General features: G+C 37.7%; 1 pseudogene; it reads left to right on the top strand.

Moving 5' to 3' along the window:
- Positions 1–809: 809 nt before the first annotated feature.
- The window catches only part of LOC132157174 (fibroblast growth factor receptor 3-like), a 43,856-nt pseudogene continuing 21,390 nt past the window's right edge, over positions 810–23,275 (top strand).

Raw genomic sequence — 23,275 nt, forward strand, 5'->3', positions numbered from 1 at the left:
TTTGATTTGCACAATTGAAGCTATATCGTGTAATACAAACTTATTTGGAATATTATATATATTTTGCAAATATGTTTGTATTACACGATATAGCTTCAATTATATACAAAATTATGTTCTAACCATTCTATATATATATATATATAGAGAGAGAGAGAGAGAGAGAGAGAGAGAGAGAGAGAGAGAGAGAGAGAGAGAGAGAGAGAGAATGGTTAGAACATAATGCATACCATAGAGTGTTGTCAGTGGGATTTGTAAAGGATTTCTGTCAGTAATTTTTGGGGAGCAAATAGTCTTGCGCAAGATGAATAGTCTTTCAGCGCTCTTAAACCAGTTAGTAATTAGTCTTAACGCCGTTTTAAACCAAACATTTTTTGTGATATATTTGCGATGTGTAAATCTATAATGTCGTCATAAATAGCCTAAAACTTTTAGCTACCTTTGTCGATGTATTGCAAGATAATCCAAGAGTTTGAATAGCCGTGGTTACCTCCTCAAATGACAGCATCTTCCTGATCGTGTAGCCCTTCCTAACTTGTATTCAAACTTTTGTTCTTACTGAAACGTTGTAATGCCCCCAAACCCCGCTATAATTCGCACCCTGAAAAGAGTACGAACAGCAGAATCTTTGTTATTTTTAATTGTTTTTCTGCTGACTCTCTCCATGGCCGATAGCGCGGTTTGGGTTCGCTGAGCGCAGCTTATTTGACAGTGAGTAAGTTGATTGAATATTCGGGTTTGGTGTGGGAGGCGCCTGCGGCTGGCGCTCTCTCTCTCTCTCTCTCTCTCTCTCTCTCTCTCTGCCTGAACTCACGAGGGGGGCGGCAGGCGGCGAGCACTGCACTCGCAGCAGGGACGCGGTTTGAAATCCGATCCTAGTTAATTTTTTTCCCTCTCTCCAGAGCCTGGTGCTCAAACTGTTAGTGGGAGTCTGTGAGCCAAGCCTTCACACGGCACCAGACGCCCCGCACTTCACAACAGACCCAGCGGCGCAGCGGAGCAGTTGTGCCCGGTGAGCGCAGCGAAGAAGAGCGGAGCTTCTTCCGTAGGACCCCGAGACCCTCTTACGAGCCAAAACTACATAGGCTAGGTGCTCCTTTAGATGATACAGGCCAGTGTGCTTTTGATAAACTTTTCAGCGGTTTAAGGACTGGACAGAGTCGGACAGCTCAAGGCTGTGTGTGAATACGGCATCTTCTTAAACACTGCACTGACTTCACGTCTGTTCAGATTTTCTTCACGCCTGGATTTGGAAACTTCAGTGTATTTGGATGACTTGCCCCAATAATGTGATTCACGAAACATCTGGAAAGGATCCCGCAGACCAAGCTTTCTCAAAGCCGATAAATCAATTGTATTTTGACCTTTTAAAGGATTACTGTCAAGAAGGAATTTGGTGAGGAGTTTATAATTATAATTCTTATTACATTCTTATATTGTCTTTTGTAATTACCTAAGTAATAACAGAATTTGTTATGAATATAGAAACATGAATTTTGAAATATTAAAATAAAAGTATAAATAAATAAATAAACAGATAGATAGTTAAAGTTATAAAATGCATACTCCATTACGACAATAGCAAAGTTTACGGCTGCACTCATGCTGCATCATTTATATTAACGCAAAGCAACATCAATGCCGTTTCTAATATATAGGTAACTTTAAAAACTGAAATCTGCATACTTTACCAGTTTTATATAGCATTGAGTTTTGACATAGACTCTGGAGCAGGCAGAGCTGCTCAGGCAATGTATGTAAAGGCGCCTTTGAGGGGTAGGAAGTCTTATTCTCATATTTAGTTGTTCCTTGTTCCAGTTCCAAAACGTGTTTATCAATTGGGCTATTAATTCAATCAAAGCTTTCTGAATGGAAACAAAGTTTTAGTGTAGAAGTGAGCTGCGGTGACATGTGGTGTGTGCACGTATCGCTTACAGTCGGGCAGGTGTTGCGCGGTGTGTGTGTGTGTGTGTGTGTATGTGTGTGAAAGAGAGAGAGAGAGAGAGAGAGAGAGAGTACGAGTACCGCGTGCTCCAAAGCTGCTCTACCAGTAGCGAGAATTAAGCCGCACCTGTGTTGAAATAATTCACAATATGGCTCAATTAGCCTAAAACTGTTTGCTGTGTATAATTTAGCCTGTTGTGTGTACAGTCTATCTGAGGTGTGAAATTGACTCTTTTCCTGAAACGCGAGTCAAAAACTAGCCTTTAATTCGTCAGCAGCTGGTCTTTGTCATGGAGTGTAGGTGTTTTAATGGTGCCGAAACCCACTGTGGGATGTGAGGTGACAGGAAACAAAGTCAAGGACGCTTATATCAACCGATCCTTCGCGCTGCATGAGTTTAATACAAAACAGTTGGGTATTCCCTTTAGACACCCCTTATATAGAGCCATTTATATTTTTACCTGTTGTAAACTCAATAACTTGTTAACTCAGTTGGCATGTCTTTCTGATGAGAGACTTAGCCCTTTACAGCTTGACGTATGACGCATTTTAAAACCAAAATTACATCAATTTTTTCTGCGGCCACCTCAGCAGGGCTTCATTTGTGTTGTTTTTAGATCACACTGAAGGGAACCTCACTAGTTTTTCCTCCGCCGTACCCACGGGCCATCTGAAACCAATTGTAGCTATCGAAGTGAATTAGAGTCTCTGGAGGTGTTAACGCGGGCTACTGGGGGCAATTAGCCACCTCATGTACTAGTCATTCAAAGCTGTCTGGAGTCCGTGGTGAGAACTGAACTAGGATCTAAACTGTTAGGTTTTCCCCTAATCTCGATGATATCATTATTTTAAGCAGATCTATTGTTAATGTAGGTTTCTTTGGGCTTTAAATGACTGACAGCAAGAAGTTTCTACATAAGTCATGTGTCCCGTGCACTTTTCAAACCAGCCTTGGTGGAACTAGTTAAGGTCTGTCTAAGGCATTCACACAACTCAAATGTGAGAGGTCATGTAATCAGGGAAAAAAGAAGCTCTTTTCAATTGGATCCTCGACTAATTATGACCCTTAGTGGACTGGCGCTGGCTTAAAATCAATACGCTACTCTATGGACTGTCGAAAGTTTGAGAGTTGAAGTCCTTAATATGTCATGAAACTCTCTGTCTAAAGTTCCTTATGTTTTTTTTAGACCTTATTAGCTACTGGTAAGATATTAATATAATAGGCTATATTATAAAAAAAAACTTCAACAAAAAATGTGCACAATATCATTTTACACACAATGCATCCAAAAGGCTAAAAACAGCATGAATGAAAACGAGGCAAACAATAAACAATGGACAATGTTACCGCAGTCTTTCGCTCTTTTATTCCTTTTACTTTTAATTACACTTCTGTTTTTCTTTTTCTCTGAATGTCTTTGTGGACAGTGTTATGCTATATGTAAGCATATGAGATGATGGGTTTAATGCTAGAAAGCAGAGAAAAGTCACTGACTGAAAAGTTGGGAGAAACCCATAATTTCAAAGTGACAAAGATCTGTAAATGTGGTTTGAAAATGGGTCCTCTTCGAGTTATCTGTTTGATGTGTTCCTCCATGGGGATGTTTAAAAGGGTGGGTTAAGGAGTTTAATTCTCACCTTTATTCAGTTGTCTACACTGAAGCAATGCACAAACCCGTAGCCTCACACACTCCCACACACGCGCTGACAAAGCTCTCAGAGAACCGCAGGAGGGCGAGTGAAGTCCTTGGAAGAGGATTACAGCCAAACTCTAATAGAGACACCTCAGACTTCATCTTTTCATCTGCTGTCTCTCTCTCTCTCTCACTCTCTTTATCGCTTTCATACTCTGTCTCCCTCCTAATCCCTATTTTCATTGGCAGATTTTAGGCTGGGCTGGCCGCTGACATGGCTGCAAAATAACTGGAGATTACTGACATTTTTGAGTCCCAGATTTGTTGCAAGGTGTGACTAGCGTGTGATAGGATTCTATTAAAACCTTCTTTCACCCAAAACTATTAGACATTTCACGCATAAATGCACAGGATTTGAAAGAAATATACTTGCACTGCCTTGTTCAGCTCTGTAGTTGCGCATGGCATTAAAAAAATGTATATATTTTTTATACTTTAATATGTGTTCTATATCAGAGTTGACTGAGGGGTCTAAAAGCAAAAGACGGAAAAGTAAAAATAAAAACACAGTAGCTAATGTTGAATTATCGGTTAGACTGGTAATCATAATATTTCAATAGAGTCCAAATCAAATTCTTCTGTAATCCCCTAGATAAACACTGACTCTTCTGAGAGAGTTAGAGTTTTACACACCACACAGCAACACACTGCAGCACACATAATTCATGTCATACAGTCCCAGCTGCCTATAACCATAAAGTTTCATTTGCACAGAAGTATATGCATTTAAGTTTGGGGTTAGTTTTTCAAAATAAATGATTACTTTAACTTAGAATGAATGGTGACAAAAACATTCTTTTTTTAAACTAATTATGTTCTTTTGAACTTTCTGTTCAAGGGTATAGAATGATTTCTAAGGGATCATGTGGCACTAAATACTGGGGTAATAATGGAATATAATAAATATAAATTAATTATATTTAATATAATTTTTTTTTTATAGAAAACCGTTATTTTAAATTGTAAAAATATTTCACAATATTACTCTTTTTACTGTATTTTTGATCAACTAAATGCTGCCTGGGGCAGCCTGAGACTTATTTTAAAAACCTTAAAAAATGTAAAAATAAATAGACTTTCAGACCCTACACCTTTTGAGGGTATGTGTTAAAATTGCTTATTATAAATGCATATATAAGATACAAGCAGGCACAGTCAATATTCAAACTACACCATGTTGTTTTAGGTAACATATATTGTACAATCATCCATTCATTATCGCTAAATAAACCAAAACATGGTGATCAGGAAACTCTATTATCTCTACAAAGAGGTTTATTTTTGTGATAAGGACTGGCTTACTGCACATAATATTTTACACTGCTTATCCCCAAATAAATAAATTGTGATTTGAGGTGAAATTAGAGCCTAATGCAGAATGTTGCCAGGTGAAATGGTCAATTAGTTTAGCTCTCTTGTACCATAGAATGCTGTGATCAACCAATAAGTATCAACTACTCCAAAAAGATGCATAATAATAATAATACAAGATAAGGCTTTTTTCCAAGAATATATCAGTTTGTTTCTGCTTTAGGCCTCTCCCCTACTTTTAAGCTTTGTTACTGTAAGATAGTATGGCTCCAGAAAAATCTATAAAAACACACCTACGATACCCACTCCAGAAATATGCTCCACAAATAAACCCTTCTCTCCTACAACAGCGAGTCCTGATACACTATCAGCCCACAGCGCAGTGCACGCTCCTACTCCACCGGCCAGAAAAAACACTGAGTTACTCAACACACCAGCCCGGCTTCTCTCCTTCTTTCTCTTCAGTATGTGCTGACCAAGAATCAAGCGTCTGCTCGTCAAGGGAAAGAAAAACAGCGCCACACTAGAGTGTGTGCGACCGATTAAGAAGAATGCCACAGTTTAGAGTTAACATTTATCTGACGCTTTTATCCAAAGCGACTTATAATTGCTATATATGTCAGAGGTCACACACCTCTGGAGCAACTAGGGGTTAAGTGTCTTGCTCAGGGACACATTGGTATCTCACAGTGGATTCAAACCCGGGTCTCTCACACCAAAGGCATGTGTCTTATCCACTGCGCCAACACCACCCCTACGCAAGTTAACAGTTGCAGTTAACACAAACATTTTGTGTGTCTAAACCAAGGCTACTCTGAAATAACAGGAGTTCAAGTTTAAAGCAACACAGAGTCCTCTCAAATTCTCAAGTGTCTTTGAACGAAAATCTCTCAGCGGGAATCAAATCATACAGCCTACATTATATATATATATATATATATATATATATGTGTGTGTATTTAAAGCTCTTTACATTCCTTTTATTGTGACTAAGGTAAACTCTCTATGTGGCAAGAGGCAGACACACACACACACACAAGTCACAGTGTTAGGGGAGCATATGTTTTCTTTAGAGAGATAAGTGTGTTTGTGTTAGCTGAGTGAAAGACGTGTTTCACAGTACACGGACCAGAGAGAAGGAGAAAAAAGGGAGAGTAGAAAAAAGAGATGGCAAAAGAAAGTTTACAACAAATCCCAGTCTCGTCTAAACTAGTGTTGGACGTATAATATAAAATTACTCACTTTCATTCGCTCGTGGCAGTTGTGTGTGGTCGTCGCACTTTATTTTTCAATTTACAGTGTACGCAGAGAGACTGCTGCAGACATTTGCACGTCATCACAGAATTTCAATAGAGTGTTTTGAAAAATGTGTACCATGTCAAAATAACAAGAAACAGGCCTAAGTTTTATTGAATATCTGTGAGAATTTTTACTTTTTATACTGTTAAATGAAGTGTTTGTTCTGTGTTCCTTCTCTATTTGACATCTGATGGTGTTTTTGTGTTTCAGGTGAGGGGCTGGCAGCAACAGGACCGTGTTTGTGTGTGTGTGGCAGCGCTACATTGACAGCATGTGTGGAACGGTGGAGGATGTCTGAGTCTGGTCTCCGTGGTGAGGACACTCGTCCCTGCGTCACTCGGCCCGGGATGGTCCCACTCTGTCTCCTTCTGTACCTCGCGGCCCCCATCTTCCCTCCAGTGTACAGCGCCCACCTGCTGTCCCCAGAGCCCACAGGTCAGATATTACATATCACCTTTTCTGTCTCTTGCACTCAAAAACCAGGAAATATCTTATGTTTCTCAAGCCTGGAAAAGTAAATACACATTTTGCATACAAACCATTCAGTTTAGTGGGTCAATAAGATTTTTCTAAAAATGTTTTTTTTAAATAAGTCTCTAATGCTCAACAAAGCCACATTTAGATTTTAAACAAAAATACTGTAAAAACAAAAATATTGTTAAATATTATTGTAATTCAAAATAACTATTTTCTATATTAATATATTTTAAAATGTCATTTATTCCTGTAATAGTAAAAGTGAATTTTCAGCAGCCATTAATTCAGTCTTCATGCTTGAGAAATCATTGCTGATTTGCTGCTTAAGAATCTTTTATTATTATTATTATTATTATTATCAATGTTGAAGATTTGAAAATAAATTTTTCATGATTCTTTGATGAATATAATGTTCAAAAGAACAGAATTTATTTAAAATCTTTCGTAACATTACTGTCACCATTGATCAGTTTAATGCATCCTTACTAAATAAAAGTATTCATTTAAAAAAAAATAAAAGTATTTTTGACCTTAGTTTTTTTAATGATACTGTGTTTTGCTTAGAAATCCTTGGTATATAGATATATATAGATATATATATATTCATATAGATTTATGAATATTTTGTTCTGTTCTAAATAAACAGATTATGTTCAATGAATCATTAGTGAATCAGCCTGAAACAGAACAATTATTAAAATACTAAGTTTTCTGAAATGACTGGAAAGGTCTTTGTTATGTCTATTTGTTTGCTCTGAAACATTTTGTCACCTAGGTATACAGTCGGTCTTACAGTATATAGAGGCCACAGCGATATTTTGTTTTAAAATGAATGGGTCGATTCTCTTAAATGAATCAGTCAAACTATGTTTTCTATACTAAGTGATTCATTTTGGTTCATCTGAATCCTTGCATCTCTTCTTTTTGAATCTGTAAACCTTCATCAAAGGATCTAAATTGATATAGGCTTCACTTACCTGAGTATCTCACACCTTTTTTTCAGTACACGCACTTCTCAAATGTATTTGTTTGATACTTTCCAAAAACAGAGGATTGTTTGTTATTATTTATCACATGCTGAAAATCAGGGGTTGTCAGTGATTCTGTGTTCTTAATGAGCTCGGGTTACAGCCTCTTTAATTGGGCAGTATGTAACTGGCTGAGTTTGTACAGTGGCACAAAGTGGGTATTGTTGCAATGAACACTTGTGTAGCTGATATTATGTAAACACACTTTGTCTTTGCCATTGATTTATAATCCCGCAGTTGACGGATGAGGCCCTGCAGAGTGGATTACATGACAGCTAAGAGTGTGTGTGTGTGTGTGTGTGTGTGTGTGTGTGTGTGTGTGTGTGTGTGTGTGTGTGTGTGTGTGTGTGTGTGTGTGTGTGTGTGTGTGTGTGTGGACTCAATAATAGCTCATCACTCCAGGCAGATAACGTCTGCATATGTGGGCAGGTATGAGAGAGCCCATGTTGTTGAGAGGTGTTGATCATTATCAGTTGTTTGTTAAAGACAGGTTTCTTGGCTGAGTTCACCCGAGTCTCTGTTGTGTTTGGATTCTAGATGGCTCTACTAAACATGTTACAGTCAATTAGAAAATAGAAAGGACATTGATGCTTTCTTGGCCCATTTCTCTGCTCTGTGAGTGTGTGTTGGGAGAGATCATCTGATTGCTAGTGGATCTGATTTCTCATAATGATAGCAGGTAAATATTAGGAGACGGTGAGTTAATGTTCATACATGGTCCAAAGGAGAGAATGCAGAAAGTCTTTAGCAAAACCACAGCATAAACAAAGAGGGATTGTTATGAACAAGAACCTGCAAACACTTCACCACCCAGCTCCTATTCACTTCTAATCCTAACAACCAAATCCCCTGATTTTCTCTCTCTTTCTTTCTATTCCTCCATTCATCTTTGTAGGTCTGTGTATCCAGAGACAGTAAGTTTAAATTGATCATTTCAGACGGACAGATTATAACAATAAGCCACAAGAGCCCGCACATTACAGTGAAGTTTACGTGAGTAAGATGTGTTCTTAGGCACAGTATGAAGCTGTATATGAAGTAAAGTAGCTGTTGTGATAAATTTAACACAATGTGTGTGTCTGTGTGGCATGTGTGTGTGTGTGTCTGTGTGTGTGTGTGTGTGTGTGTGTGTGTGTGTGTGTGTGTGTGTGTGTGTGTGTGTGTGTGTGTGTGTGTTTGTGTGTGCATGTTTTGTGAAATATCAGGACACAACTTTGTATAATGACATGGGTATGACACAGGTATTACAAGGAGACGGTAACTTATGAGGACTTAACCCATGTCCCCATTTTTCAAAACGCTTATAAATCATACAGAAGGAGTTTTTTTTTGATAAAGTAAAAATGCACAAATTTTCCTGTGAGGGTTAGGGTTAGGTGTAGGGTTGGTGTAGGGCCATAGAATATACAGTTTGTACAGTATAAAAACCATTACTCCTATGGGATGTCCCCACTTTTCCCAAAACAAACATGTGTGTGTGTGTGTGTGTGTGCATGTGTTTGTTACTGAAAGTCTTCATTTTGGTTTAAATAGACACTATATTGCAGTCCTTCTTTTACATACTACTTGCATTTCCATACATTTTAGGACACTTTGCACATTCGTGTGAGTGTTTTTCTTTTGTTCTGCTGTTATTAGTTGGGGTTGGTTCACCTTTTAAATGCTCTTTGAAACTCACAGCAGGTCCGCAGATTAGTTATTAATGAGCAAAGAAACAAATTCTCTAAATGGTGTCTGAAACCACCTATTCACACTCGAGAAGAGACTGTCTTGTACCAGATCCCTGCTCAGTATTGCACACATTCATACACACAGACAGAAGCACAGGCGTCTGAAGCAAGTACACACTTGCTGGCCTGTCAACCTGTAGGATGGGTGTTTTCAATGTAATTATCCATTCCCCTGAAGGACATTACTAAGATACTTACATAAAGTCATAAGTGGTAAAACAAATGGCTCAGTCTGTGTGTGTGTGTGTGTGTGCTTCAGAGTGTAGCAGGACTTGCTTTATTTCTGAAAGGTTTGTACTGAGATGTTTTTCCTTTCTCTTCTTTCTTATATCTGTTTTTGTCATGTCAAATATACAGAGCATATGTTAACTATACTATACAGGCTCCAAGCTTTGGGGTGTTCTAAAAGGTTTTTCTTAAAGGTTAGAGTTATCATCTAGTAATTATAATTAGCTTTATATATACAGTATATATATCAAAAATAGAAGTCTACGGTAAGTCTTCACTTAGCCAAGTCGATGTGTGTTTGAGTGTGTGTTGCTGATTTCCCTCAGCTCCCCTATACCACTTCTGGCAGTCATGAACAGATGGCAGAAGTTATGTGCTGTAAGAAGTCCAACAAACACACACATAGACGTGTACACTTCTCCTTTACCACCCATGGAATGAACCTCTGCCTTGGCAGTATTCCTGGTCCAACGCATACCATCCCACATCCACAACAAACCAGAGCTTGATGTGTCACACAAACAGCAGTCCATCCATCAATCTCCTCTGGAGTTTGGTTAGATTTAAGCTTTGGCTTAGCATCTTATATATTAGGCTCCTCAGGAACATAGAGTCCTTTATGATGGCTGCTTTCTCTCCTGGGATGCTTATGAATAGTTTATAAAGCATTAGTAATGCATTTATGATAGTGTAACAACACTTATACTGCACACAGATCAGTTTGTAACTGAAAGTGATTAAGTGCTGGCTTTGTTTAGCAGTGTGCGAGCATTATAAACTGTTATAATGTTACACAAGGACAGCAAGCCATATTAAATTTTTGGTTTCAGTTATTAGCCGTTTATACTGCGTGATAGACTAAACAGTGTGTCACATGTTTGGGGGAATCTGTTTTTGTTTAAAATTTTGAGTTATAAATGGGTTTGCATATTCATGTTAATACACTCAGACTGTGTGTGTGTGTGTGTGTGTGTGTGTATGTGATTTTGGATATTTCTGAGCAGCTGTTGCCAGTTGCTTCTGGGTATCATTGGCTGGAAGGAAGCAAGGCAAAGGATTAGTACTTTTCCTGCCCATTAATACCCAATCTCTCTCTCTCTCTCTCTCTCTCTCTCTCTCTCTCTCTCTCTCTCTCTCTCTCTCTCTCTCTCTCTCTCTCTCACATTCTCTCTGAAAATGCTATGTTTCTATTCATAATAAAAGACAGAGTGGGTAAAGGGGTCAGGGCAGGGGCCATGGAGAGGTGACGTGTTTGTGTGTGTATTTGCTTGATCGCTTGTGTTTCTTTGAGGGCAGTTTAAGGTCACAGAGTTGAAAGAGTAACATCTCAATCAGCTCATCTCTTATTCTGTCTGAATTTTGTTCGCAAGACGTCTCACTTGGCTTTACAGCACACATTTACACATTTGACATACAACAATTTATTATAGTGATAGACCCATTAATGTTGGCCAAAATGAAGAATCAGACAATGTTTGCCTATTTAGAGATATACATATATGTATATGCATTTCAGTACATTGGCCATTGGCCATAACCAAATCAGATGATTAAATAATGGGGAATAAGTACTGTATTGTACTAAACACACACACACACACAAACACACACACACACACACACACAAACACACACACACACACACACACACACACACACACACACACACACACAGTCCTTGTTACAGTGTAATTATACAATTAATTATGGAGTACTTTTAATTAACTACAGTATTTACTTTAGGGATAAGGGTTTGGTTCAGGGTTAGTTGCTTGTAGTTGTACATGTAACGCGTAACAAGGACATTATAAAAGTGTTATCTAATATTATATTCACAGGATGTTCAACATCAGGGTGGGATCAAATGTAAAAGTACCACTAATATGAATATTTAGTTTATGTCATAATAAATTGAACATTTAATCAATTCCAAATTAAAGACTTTTATATTTTCAAAGTAAGTTTTTGTTAACACTAATTCTGAAAAAATTATTTAAGAGAAAAAACTGGATCTGGATAAAGACATTTGTCAAATATCCAAAGATTTGCTGACATTACTTTAGATTAAGAGCACGTGTTTGTTCATTTTACAAGCTGCTGCAATGTGTTCTGTACAGTGTGTAGGGTTTGAAACTAGGCCAGTTCGTCTATGGAATGACAATTAAGATGGTCCAGTCCCTGATTACAACCTGTGTGTTTGTTTCAGTGTGTGGCTTTTCGAGTGTGTAGACATGTGAATGTGTTGGAAAACCTTTGAAAGAATGTTTTAGGACAAAGATAAAAAACAAGGTACATGTATATTTATATATATTTGTATGAATGTGTGCTGAAGAGTTTGGCTCAGACTCTGGATGTTCAGTACATCCAGCTTCCATTACTAATTAGCGCACTGATGCGGGAGGGTTTGTGTGAGTGTGTGTGTGTGTAGACAAAGCTTTTAGGATGCAGCAGCTTTCTTAAACTTTCCACAGGGGCAAGCGGTCATACACACACACACACACACACACACACACATGCCTCAACAAGACAAAATAAAAGAGGTAACAAACAGCAAACGCTTCTCCCCACCACCTGTTTTTCTGTCATAATCCTAATCGCAGATTGTGTCTTTCTATCTTTCTCTCCCACCAGTCTTATTCAGAGGAGGATCCAGCTCAGAAACTTGAGGTTTTTACATCCGGCATCTGCGATTCAGACATACAGTGGATGCAGATTTTAGTTTTAGAAAGATAATTCTTTAACGCAACAAGATTGGATGATGTTGTGACTTGAGGGAGTGGAAAGGAGATTGCATACGAGAAGTGTGTATGAGACTTTGTGCTAATGTGTGTTGTGTTCAGTCTGAAGGTCAGACGACAGTAGGGGATGTTGACTGAGTGTATCACGCCAAACGGCTGAAAGCAGCGGGAAACGACAAAAGAGCAGACTGGCACAGCTCCGGTTGGTGTGAGTGTGTGTGTATGTGTGTGTGTGAGTAGATAAAGGGGCAGACTAATTACCTGCTATAAATCAGCTACATGTATTGATTACACTGTGTCACAATAGATCACATACCTGTGCTTTCAGCCATGACTCTGTGTGTGTGTGTGTGTGTGTGTGTGTGTGTGTGTGTGTGTGTGTGTGTGTGTGTGTGTGCAGACTCTCTATCCTCCCCCCATATTCTCGTTTTAACCTGTCATTTTGTTGCAACACCCAAAACAAGTGGAACCAGAGACTGTTAGTCGTACACACATTTATCACATGCTGTCAGCTGTATGTGTGTGTGTTAGTGAATGTTGGAACTAACAGTATAGCGACTCAATACACGTCCCTAAAAGCAAGCAAATAAATCAAGAGGCCACATTAAACCCCACCCAACACACACGTATGTGTGTGTGAATGAATCATTTATTTTATTCTAAAAATGCTAAATGCTTACATATACAACACCGCTAAAAAGTTGGGGGGTTTGAAAGAAATGAATACTTTTATTAAACAAAGACACATTAAACTGATCAAAACTCAATAAGTTTAATTGCAATAATGTTTCACAACATTAAGTTTTTTTTACTTTTTTTGTTCAAATAAATACAGCCTTAAAAGCGATTGAGAGACTTTAAAAAATTTAAGTCTTACCAACCCCAAACGTTTAAATGTGTGTATATAATTTTCTCATATATTATACTGAAAACTAACAGACATCTAAGATCTAAGACACATACAGCACTTTTAAATTAGATGCAAAAAGTGCTGTTTTCTGATTACTACTGAATTCTTACACACACAGAGTGTTGACCTGTTCGTTTCATAACAGCAGTCAAATATATTCTAGCAACTGCTGTGTTGCCCATGGCAGCAGATTTGAAATCACATCTCACATATTACCCTGCACAACTCTGGCAAAACACAAAAAACCTTTCATCTTTTCCGAATGATCAAAGGAAAACTGTCCTCAATGCAAGTGTGTGTGTGTGTGCTGAATATAAAACAGTGCTTGAATCTACAGTGATTATGAAAATACATGAAGCTGATTATGGAGTGAAAGTATGATTACAGGCTTTGAGGAAGGTAGCATTGTGTTCATGATGGTCAGGACATTGCCAAAGGTTCACTTCCGGAATGGCTGACCACTGCTGAAATCTAGTAAACTAGTTTTGCCTTTTTTACCATTTAAATGCCTAGCAGAAAGCAGATACATACTCTACATTCTGAATTTCAGAGACCGGTGACACATGAACGGGCTTTGTGAGTCTTCATAAAAGTCTCACCTGATCTGTGGCCCTCAAGAGGTTCCTATATCAGCCCTGTAAAACTTCAGCTCTCACACTGGCTCTATTCTCCACACACCTCCTGGGAAATATGGGAACACACAGTAGCCATTTATGATATTTATTTATAACCCCTTCCCCCACGCATATTAGTGTCTTTCACTGGGCCCAGTATGATACGCAAACACACACTCCCTCTCTTTCACATGATATAGAATCGACACACACACAGCAGCATTTATTCACTGAAAGAGCCGCCGTCTGATGTCAGCACTGTGGTGCCTGTGGATTTGAGTGGTATAGAGGGGGGAGAAAGAGGCAGAGAAATGAGTGAAAGACAAGATGAAAGGTAAAAAAAGGGGACGGGGAGGCAGATGTGACGGCATCAAGAGTGAAACACACAAGAACTGATATGAGAAGTGATCAAAGAGATATTAACACTTCACGTGGCCTTCAGAAAGCCTCAGATGGTGTGGTGTTTTTGGACTTTGCACTTAACAGAGTGTGTGTATGCGTTCACGTGTAGCGGGCGATCTATAATTCATACACCCAATTCTGTATTCCACTCCAGCTTAGTCTTGTCTGCAAGCCGTCTGCCAATACACTCCTGACCTCATACACATACACACGAGTGCAACATCTATCAAATGTATCAATCTTTTGTAAGTCTGTCACCGCTCTTCGTAGAGATGAATGTCACTTTGAAAAGAGAGAACAAAAGAGTGATAGAGATGCGACAGAAAGAAAACCAGGTTTATTGGAGGTGATGGAAAAAAGAGAGGGAAAATGAAGGAAACACTGTAAGGTGGAATATTTATTCCAGCATGTTGCATTTCTGCATCTCAGTGGGGTCTCCATGCCGTTCACCGCGGTGGTCAATAAACATATTTGTTTATTTTTCCTGGTGTGCGTTTGTGTGATTTTAAATCCACACCACCACAAAAAACTGACTTTAGCACTTCTTTTTACTTTGAGATATCTGAGGTTAAATACAGATTTAAAATCCTAATATGTTTATCATCTTTGATGCTGTTTTTGAAATCAAATCTTTGCATAGCTATGACAGGAAACACTGGCATCTTAACAATGCTTTGGGGAAAAAAAACAGTTAATCTTAAAAAATAAACCATATACATAAACCCCAAAATTAAATAAACCATAAGCATGTGTCTTATTCTGTCTTCTAAACTCCTGAATAATTGGTGTCATATTTTTTTTATATTTAGTATAATATTAATATATAATATACACATGCATTTTTTCTCAGTAACTTTAACAGATTACAGTTACATTTATTTTGTAATTAAATTATGTAATTCTGTTACATGTAACTAGTTACTCCCCAACACTGCAGTTTACATAGCTTTACTATATAGCTAAAAGGGTTACTCCACCCCAAAATGAAAAAAATTTCATTAATCACTTACCCCATGTCGTTCCAAACCCATAAAAGCTTAATTCGTCTTCAGAACATAATTTAAGATATTTTGGATGAAAGCCGGGAGACTTGTGACTATCCCATAGACTGTCAAAGTCCAGAAAAGTATGAAAGACATCGTCTGAATAGTCTATCTGCCATCAGTGTTTCTATCTGAATTTTAAGAAGCAACCAGAATACTTTTTGTACACAAAGAAAACAAAAATAATGACTTTATTCAACAGTTTGTCTCCTCTGTTTCTCTCCACATCACCCCAGTGCCATTTAGGAAATATGAGCTGAACGCAGGCAGCGTACACTCCTATGACGCGGCTGACACAGAAGAGCGTAAGCTGCCTGCGTTCGGCTCATATTCTCCAAAATGGCATCTAAAGTAGTTATTTTTGTTTTCTTTGTGTACAAAAACTCATATTCTCCAAAATGGCATCTAAAGTAGTTATTTTTGTTTTCTTTGTGTACAAAAACTATTCTCGTCGCTTCATAAATTTCAAATTGAACCACTGATGGCAGATGGACTATTCTGATGACATCTTTCATACTTTTCTGGACTTTGACAGTGTGTTTTACTTGGCAGTGAATGGGACAGTCACAAGCCTCCCGGTTTTCATCCAAAATGAACAAATCTTTTACGGGTTTGGAATGACATGGGGGTGAGTGATTAATTAAAAAAAATGTAAATATGGGGTGAAGTATCCCTTTAATGTGTACCTTCAAGTCACTTTGGATAAAATATCTACATTAATCTAATTTCGTTATCGATACTTTCATTTACTGCAAATTACATTTACTCCATTAATTTGTCTTTCTCTGTTTTCTCTCTGTTAGATTGGGTGTCAAGTGAGGTGGAAGTGTTTCTGGAGGACTATGTTGCAGGAGTCGGGGACACTGTTGATCTGTCCTGCACACCACGTGACTTCCCGGTCCCCATTGTGTGGCAGAAAGATGGCGATGCCGTGTCTCCTAACAACCGTACACGGGTGGGGCAAAAAGTGCTCCGTATCATCAATGTCTCCTATGAAGACTCGGGGGTGTATTCCTGTAGACACGCCCACAGCAGCACGCTGCTAAGCAACTACACCGTCAGAGTCTCCGGTCAGTCTCTCCGAATAATATTGAAGTAGTGTTGTCATTATTTTAGTACAGTAGCACAAGCTCAGGCATGCAAAGCGCTGCTTGGAAACTTGCCAGTCTGACTTATTCCCAGCAGGCGAACAGGTCTTGAGACATACTCCCAGCACACACCTACAGGCTGACTTGCCGTTTATCATACAAAATACAATAACACATTTGAAGGCAGAATGTTAAATAGTCTACATGCAGTTTAATATTCCACACGGACTGAACAGGATTGTTTTAGACGAGGGCTTTGCCCAAATAAAAATAAGGAAATTACAAAAATAGTGCCTCCTTGGGAAGTTATGGAGGAAAATAGCATATTTCGGTCCCTATAGATTAAAATCAGTGTGAAATAAAGTAGACACTAATGTTGTTGTTTGTGTGCGCATCACATTTGGCACATTGAACCGACCTGTCAGGTATAGTTATCTTTTACTATAGAAACCTTTAAAGTGTCACTGAATATGTTTAGAATGGAATCTGAACACTGCTTTCTATGTAGTATACTCTGTATCTATTATTATTATCATTCAAAAATAGTGATACAGTAGGCTATGTACTGTATTATACAATGCTACACATTTCTTACATTTCATCATGCTGACACATGATCGGAATTATATGGCAAATCTTAGAACATTTTATAGTAGGAACATGTGTTTATTAGAATTAAATTAAGAATTTAAAAAAAATGTAATATTAAAAAAAAAAAAAATGTAACATATGTTTAAGTCAATCAATAAAGTTAAAGTAAAGAAAAAAAGTTAAGAAAACATTTATAACTGCTTTTAATATTACTTCCAGTTCAATTTGGCTAATGTTATAATGTCTATGCGTTTGCCTGATTTGCACAGTATACATATTAAATACTGCAGAATAGTAGAAGTATCATAGTTTGCTATTTCAAACATGTTCATAATGTAATAAAAAATATCATTAAACTCTAAGACAAACAGACATTACATGATGGAATGCAGAGATTTGTTTTTGCAGGGAGTGTGTGTGTGTGTGTGTGTGTGTGTGTGTGTGTGTGTGTGTGTGTGTGTGTGTGTGTGTGTGTGTGTGTGTGTGTGTGTGTGTGTGCGTGCGTGCGTGTGTGCGTGTGTGCGTGTGTGTGTGTGTGTGTGCGTGCGTGCGTGCGTGCGTGCGTGTGTGTGTGTGCTTAAACGGTAGTGTGGAGTGATCTTTGGTTCTGTAAACTCGTGGACACAAGCTGAGCTGCTCATTGACAGCTAATTAGACTGTAATTATCTGGAATCACCTCATCATTGAAAGCAGATGGAAAAAGTAAGAGTGTTGGTAGAGTTTTTTTATTTTTTATTTTTTTACTGACATGTGTTTGGCATTAGACCAGGGCAAATCAGCTCTCATTCTTGCCAGCATCTGGAGAAAGACAGAAAAAAAAATGGAAATGGGCACACAACCTTCACCAATTATCACATGCTGATAAAGAGTCCACAAGACATCAATATCCTGTTCTACACACTTTAGCACAAGACACAGCTACCAGACACACTGACAGACAGCAACACACAACCGAGCTTTACAAAGATAGTTCATACAAAAAAAAAAAAAATCATTAATCACCAATATTTCATTCCAAACCTGTTTGAGTTACTTTTGTGTCTGGAACATAAAAGAATATGTTTTACAGAATGTTCCAGCTGCTGTTTTCCATATAATGAAAGTGAATTGGGACTAATTTGTGTACTATATTCCGAGTCTTCCAAAGCTTTAGAATAACACACAGAAAAATAAACTGTTCTTGTTTTTCATGGTCTTGCATGTCTTCTAATAAGGTGGCCCTAAATGCTCAACACCAGGTTTGACGTCAATAACATCATTTGTTTACATGGGTTTTGTAATTTATGTCTTGACAATTTTTAACTCTTGGTTGTGCTAATTTTTAAAAACATGTTACACTACAGAACAACAACAATATTATATAAGACAAATCTCCAGTAGCCGCTAAAAACTGTTAAGCCACAAAACATGAGTATATCTGATGGTTTGGTGCAATTAACACTGTGAAAGCCACACACAGAAAGCTTCAGTGTCCCAGTAACAGCATATCTTTAGCACTAAATAGGCCTAGTGTTTGATTTCACGCTCTGCTGGTATTTTAAGAGTGTGTGCTGTACAGTTTTACCTGTGTAAATGTTCACAGAGGAGGAGCTGAAGACAGAATAATCTCTTTTTCAGGGTCATGGCGATTTTTTCCCCTCTCCCTCTGAATGAGTTCATTGAGAAGCAGAATACGAGAGTGTGTGTTGGTGCATGTGTATTTCAGGACATGAGTGTAAAAATACAGCTGTTGTCAGAAATCTCAGAGACGTTTTACTCACTGAATCTCTGCTAACATCTGCCATCCATTAACCGCTGTGTGTGTGAGTGTTTGAGGGGGTGTGTGTGTGCAGTAATTGGTTTTGATTTGTTATCAGTTTATTTTCCTCATTCTGCAGATCATATGAATAGGTTCATTGTTCATACAGAAAGGCCACTGTGCGGTTTAAGTAATAAGCTCGTTCTCTCTCTATGTCACTCTGTCTCTCTTAGACTCACTGTCCTCTGGTGATGATGAGGACTATGATGAAGATGAGGACGATGCAGGTAATGGAAATGGTGTGTTTCACCCTCTTATTTCTCACTTCACTCCTCTTTTTTTTTGATTAAGATTTCTCTCTGAGAGGTCTCTATGTAGTGTAATAAATGCATGAGATTGCTGTCTTTTTTAGCTGGGGTTAGGTTGCATCTCATTTCATCAGCTGCTTTTTTCGCTCACTTGATGCTAAAACAAATTCTCAGGAGGGATCGAGAGAGAAAAGCAAAAGAAGAAAAATAGTTTAAAGTCTAACAGTGTCAAATGAAATGTCACCAAAAATTTTAGAAAAGTTCCTCAATATCTTCAAACTGTGTATAACAAGTAAAAAAAGAAACCAGACGGATATTTACTTTCTCAGTGTTTTAGTGTTAGTAAGTTCTCATTTTAGTGACCTGGGCTGTGTATCACAAAAGCATCGTTAGCTTGAGTACATCGTAGACCCATTAAAACCAATGGAGCTATGATCAACTTAGCTTTGTGATGCTTTTGAGAAATGCAGCCCTGATTAATTTTTTTCTAAAATACATATATTTTAAACACATTTTGATAAATGTCTGTGCAGACAAATGTATGTCAATATAGCAAGAGAATCAGAATCATTGGTTCTGTCCATATTTAAAAATATATATATATATTAAATAAAAGAAAGAGAAATGAGAACAAGGTAATTTACAGTTCATGAATAGAGAAAAAAATAATAATATTGATAGCATAGCCCAGATATTTTAATTTAATAATAAACGGTAAATAACAAATAATAATAATAATAATAATAATAATAAGAATGAAAGAATGAAAATCAGAAAAACTGAGAACAGTTTGAAACATTGAGATCTCTTCAATGATTTTATTCTTAACTAAAACAAAAAAAAAATGGTAAAATTAAATAGCTAAAATTAAGTAAAATAAATAAATATAAATATTCGGTGAAAAACAAAAAATGTGAAATTATGCTATGGAAACTTAAGTTTAAGTATTTAAACTAAAACTGTAAAAAGAAAACTTATAAAGCTAACTAAATCTAAAATCTAAAATGAAATAAAAAAAAAATTCTCATTGAAATATAGGTAAATATTATTATAGTACATAAATATGAGATTCTGGAGACCCATTTATCTTTATTTGATCTCATTGCTTTGTAAGAGAAACAACTGAGATTTGAAAGAGATCTTGTTAGTGACTTTTCACAAAGAAAGAAGAGAGAGGGAAGGGAAGGGAAAGCTAATGCATCTGTCTGCTGTGGAGGGATCAGGGTTGGGGGAGGGTCTCAGGGTTGAAGGGAGGGCATGAAACGAGGGATTAGGCAAAAACCAAAACCCCTTTAGAGTTTAATGACCAGTAATCCAGCTCTAATTAAGAAAGAGAGAGAGGGCTGAGAGCTGTGAGGTCTAGGCTCTCTGGAACATTTGAGAAGAGCTGAGGTCGTGTGACATCTGATGACATCATTCTGTAATATCTTAATGATGCAGTGCTAGTTACTGCTCTCAGTTTGGCTGACTGAAGCAAGCTGTGTGTAATATCAGCTGTGTAGAGTTGCGCTGTACTTTGATGGCTTTTTTTGGCGGTAGAATAAAAGTCAATGAAAAAATAAAGAGCTGCGTCACTGTAGATTCGCGGTTCCCACTTCAAAGCTCAAATTGTCTGTATTGAACTCTATAAAATGGCAAACCACACACACATGTTAGGTCCACTGTTTGGTACAGACCCATGTTGTGGTCCTTTCATATCACTGACCATCTGAGAATGCAGTGAAAACTGGAAGACTGTGTGTGTGTATGTACAGGCATTAGTGTACGGGTTATGCCAAAGGAAATGCCAGCCTGCCAATCACCCTTTACATTACAATCTGATAGCATGAGCAAATAACGCAAGAGAGAACTATATTCGGTCTATTTAATGGGTTTACTGTGTGTGCGCGCATTCACAGATGTGTGCTTGTGAGCTCGCATGTATGTCTGGAGCGAAATGTGGCGTCTGTGGGTTTAATCGCCAAGTTTGTGGGTTGATCTGATCTGGAGTTAATTGTTTGAGGAGGGATGAAAGTATGTTTACTCAATCTCTTAAAGACACATACACACACAATGTTCAAGACTTGAACTGAAAATAAAAATAATGACTATTATTTTAGCTAAAGGATGTTACTGTAAGTATTTATGCTGTGATATTTGGCATTAGCTGCTAAGGAAGCGTAAACACAAACCTGACCACATGACAGTCAACAATATAAACTGAATTTGTGGGAGGATTAAATGGAGGAAAATTGCTCTGTTATTACAATAGGCTATTATTAGGAATCCGCATTGTGTGTTCACGGCTCTGTGAAGGAGTTAACACCGGGAATCTTTCAGAGTTCTGTCTGCAAGAGCATAAACTTGCCTCTGACTAACATAAGAGTATATGTAAGCTTGTTTGCTTTTCCAAACAAATTTTAAATCAGTCTGGAAATTAGGCAGCCAGTCTGACGCTGCCACAGAGCGAGCAAGAAAAATCTTTCCATAAACATTCAACCGCACGAAGACTCCCGTAGAGGGAACACCCTACCCCCTAAACAACTGTGCTGCATGTAAACATACACTTATATGTGGATCATTTGCACCTATGGATTCATGTATTATACACTGACCTGCTTTTGTAAACTTTGAAAATGTCACGTTTAGTTGATATTTTCAGCAGCATCTGATTTTATTCTTATATTTCTAACAGAAGCTCCATACTGGACCCGTCCTGAGCGGATGGAGAAGAAACTGTTGGCCGTTCCCGCTGCTAATACAGTAAAGTTCCGCTGTCCTGCTGCTGGCAACCCCACTCCCACCATCCATTGGCTGAAAAATGGGAAGGAATTCAAGGGAGAGCAGAGAATGGGTGGAATTAAAGTAAGACAATATGAATACCTATTAAGAACATGTGCGTGTGCTTGTGCAAACATGTGATCGTGTTTAGGATTACAGATAATGAGAATCTGCAATTAGTAATAATTTACACAGATCCTCAACATCTGCTCGTTCAAGAGCTCTCTCTCTCTCTCTCTCTCTCTCGCTCTGGATTTTATTTGCTCGTCATCTCTAGAGGATACGTCCACCTGTTGCTGTTCCTCTGAAAGAACAGAAAAGCACAAAGTTCTGTGTGGTCTTGTTATTTATGTGTTGATGCATTTGTGCGAGTGTTGTTTGTGACGTGTTTTGGAGACTGTCCACTGATTTTTTAGATTATTTGTATTATTATTGCCATTTTTTATCTCTCAGGGCTGTTGCTCCTTAATGCTCAATGATTTAACCCTCACAATTAAGGGATAGTTCACCCAGAAATAAAATAGTTGTCATCATTTACTCTCCTTCCAAAAAAGTGGTACTTTTTTCTTCTCAGGAGTAAAAAATACATTTGTTGTTTTTTTTTTTTTTTTTTTTTTTTTTTTTTTGGTTCTTGTTTTTTCAGTGAATTACCCCTTTAAATCCTATATAAAAATAAATAATAGGCCTAAATAATAGCATTATTAAACACAATTTTCCTGAAGAGGCACACATTTTTCCTATTGGAAAGGAAAAGTCATGAATTACATTTAGTCTTTAATATCTCTATAATAAAAAGATAGCCTATGAGATGAAATTGAAAACAGATTGAGACTTTCACTGAAGACTTTTATAGGATTTTCTCCTAATTAAAAGACACCAGTAATTTCAGACATCCCCTCTTCAGATGAGATCTCAAACTGTGGTCAGATTTGCAAAGAGATGAAAGCCTGAAATTAAAAGATCTCAATGTAAAATATTACTCAATAAATTATTTCAAGACAAAATATTCTCAGCTTTGCTATCCACATTTACTTTATACCGCAATACTCCCATTGTATGTCAACAATTTGTTTCACTGGCGCTGCACCAATATACCTAAACTCACTGCGCCCTCCAGAAGCTTGCGTTTTGGAAGTGTGGTGCCATCCCAAAAAGGTTCAAATCACTCTCACTGACCTTTTCCTGGACTGGGCCCAGCTGGTGGAGTCACCTCCCAATCTCAATTCGAACAGAGTCTTTAGTCACTTTTTCACCAGTACTTGACCAACTAATATTAGCACTCACCTTTTCTTTTCTATTCTATAATAAAAAAAAATAAAAAAAAACATGGCTATGTGTACTGCGCTAGACTAACTGAGACTTGTCATGGCAC

The sequence above is a fragment of the Carassius carassius genome, chromosome 14, assembly GCF_963082965.1.
Source record: "Carassius carassius chromosome 14, fCarCar2.1, whole genome shotgun sequence".
Classification (NCBI taxonomy): domain Eukaryota; kingdom Metazoa; phylum Chordata; class Actinopteri; order Cypriniformes; family Cyprinidae; genus Carassius; species Carassius carassius.